The 2,606-nt window shown below is 31.1% G+C and overlaps 1 long non-coding RNA gene across 1 annotated transcript in view; it reads left to right on the forward strand.

The window, feature by feature from the left end:
* The first annotated feature begins 142 nt into the window (after positions 1-142).
* Positions 143-2,606, forward strand: part of LOC108364140 (uncharacterized) — an 8,055-nt gene continuing 5,591 nt past the window's right edge. The window contains exon 1 of the long non-coding RNA XR_001847707.1: positions 143-153. This is a non-coding gene — a long non-coding RNA (uncharacterized LOC108364140). The remainder of the gene's footprint in view (positions 154-2,606) is intronic.

The raw sequence follows: 2,606 nt of genomic DNA on the forward strand, positions 1-2,606 counted from the left end.
AGAAGTTCTTGAAATTCTCTAATTGTGCAGCATGTCATAGAACGGTTAATCTCACAACGAAATAAATGTGAAGAACATTTCCTCTTCACTCCTTGGCGGCAACAATCCCCAGAAACTTTATAGTATAGTTGGTGGCAACTTCAAAATGGATGCGTATAATTGTTCTACAGAAATCCAATATACATAGACTTTGTATGGGAGGTGCCACGCCTAATTAAAAAATAGCGACTTTTTCATTGGGACGTCTGAAGCAGGTGTCCGAAATTTCAAAAAAATCGGTTCGGCCGTTCTCGAGCTTTGCGAACAAAAAAAAACGGCTTTCAAAATATATATTAGTATAGATTGCTATAAATCATGGTACAAAAATTACAGGTATTGTCTTCCCAGAGAGTTTTGCTTCACATCGAAATTCGAGCTCCCTTATTTTCATTTTGACGCAGTTCAATGTTGATTCTTTTACTTTAATTTTTATAATTTTTCAAAACAAAAAAAAAACGTTTGAAATGTAGTGAGCCGTACAAGTTTTGAATTTATTTACAAGCAAATGTTTTTTTTACCGGCTTTTGCAAATTAAATAAGTTCTCTGAAAGATGGTTTGTTTAAAAAATACGTGTACATATATGGTATATGGGGTATGGAAATATCCCTTTTCCCTGGCAGTAAACGTTTTAGTGTCGGCAACAATGATATTTTTAAAATAAGGCGGATCGGAATATGCGCTCTCTGGGAAGACGATACCTGTAATTATTGTACAATGGGTATGAATCGAAATGGTTTTGAATATGTTTCACAATATGTATGAGTGTCACACGAAACAGGTTTAAAAAGGTTGCTAACTGTTCAAAAGGTTAAATTCAAACTATCAATAATTTAAATTAATTATTACAACCCTTGTGGCAACCCTTGTGAAACACTTAAATATTATTCAAAACTTTCAAACTAAAGGTTTCTTAACAATATTTCGTTTGACATAATACTCTAGTTCTTCAGATAACTCGCGTATAATTAATTTAAATTTGAATTTTTAAACAGGTGGCAACCCTTTTCAAGATATATTCAAACTACAGCTTCTTTAAGGCTCTTAACATCGATTTTTTAATATCTATAATTTTCAGATAAAGAACCCCTTAATTGAAGTTGAATTTGATTTTTTTTAAAGGTGTCAGCCCTCATCCATGAGTAGATAATTGTTTTATATATCTCCATACCAAGTTCCAGTAATCTACCAAAAATATTTCCTAAGGAATGCAGTATGAATAATTCCGTTTTTCCCCTTGTCTTATCGAGATTATGGGCTGGTTCCTCCAACTCAATTTAACTTAGTTTACCTAATTTTTTTAGACTTAGTCGAGAATAAGCTGTGTAAAAGTTAGGCTAACTTTTGACTTAAGTCCAAAAAATGGCTAAACTAAGTTAAGTTGAGTTGGGGAAGCTAGCCCTAAATGTATCCTATATTTTAAGTTGGGCTAAGTGACAGGTTAAAGCGTGAAAGCGTAGCAAACAAACAAACTCACTTTCAGATTTATAATATTAGAAAGGAAGTAAGGAGTGGAAAATTTCTTTCTTTTATTTTTGTAAATTTTCCTTGTTTTTTATTTAAAATTTCTGATAAACATGTACTTTGCTTGTTCAGTTTACAATATGTATTTAAAATTTCTGTTTTACAATCTTTTACGTTAAGGAACTTATTGTTGCAATTGGTTATATTTTTATCAATAATAAGCTTACCATCTAATTGTTCAATAGCTCTAACTTCGTAATATTTACATGCTAACTTAATTTTTGGATATTTTATATATAGTACAATTATATAATTTTTTTGGGCTTTTTTAAATTTTGAAATATCCATTAGGTCTGTGATGGTCATTGTACCGTGCTGGTAATATGTTATATTTTTTAATTCGTCAAATGGTTCAAAATTCCTACTTTACCAAAAGTTATTGTATTTATCATGTTTTGTAGTTCATGTATAATATATTGATTTCTTTTCCTCAGTGTTGCCAAGTTTTGAATTTGAAAAAGCACTAAAACCCAAAAAAATCGCGTTTTTTCTAGAAAAAAGCACTAAATTTTTTATTGGAGGATTCAATTGACTTTGTATGCATACAAAATTTTATTGTAGGTATGTCGATTCAAATTAATCTATATATTAATACGCTAACATAAATTTTGTCTCCGTTCGTTTGGCGATTCTACCGAACCGATTTCAAAACCAAGAACACCGTAGGAAAGGCTTTTTTCCGTAGATGAGATTTGTTATGGTTTCACAACTGGTTGAAAATTACGGCCAAAACCGTCGTTTAAACATTTTCGAATTGTGTATAGATGTTGCTGCAACATGTTCAATTTGACATGTTTCGCCTGTTGTTTCACTACACATTTGAAATTAAGCTTTAAAACAAAGATAAATATGAAGATGAAGAAATAAATGATAACGATCAAGTCAAAAAGAAAGAAGGCAAAAGTGAAGATAAAGACGAAAATGGAGACAATGGCAGATACATAAGAATTAGGGTAACTGAAAGGGTAAGAACATTTCTTGAATTTATGAAGTGAAACTTCTTTAGCGGCAGTTGGTTGGTTGGGAGTAAATTGTCAAATTCAAG

Source organism: Rhagoletis zephyria, unplaced genomic scaffold (genome assembly GCF_001687245.7).
Source record: "Rhagoletis zephyria isolate East Lansing unplaced genomic scaffold, Rhagoletis_zephyria_1.1 Rzeph_scaffold_01474, whole genome shotgun sequence".
NCBI classification, from domain to species: Eukaryota; Metazoa; Arthropoda; class Insecta; order Diptera; family Tephritidae; genus Rhagoletis; species Rhagoletis zephyria.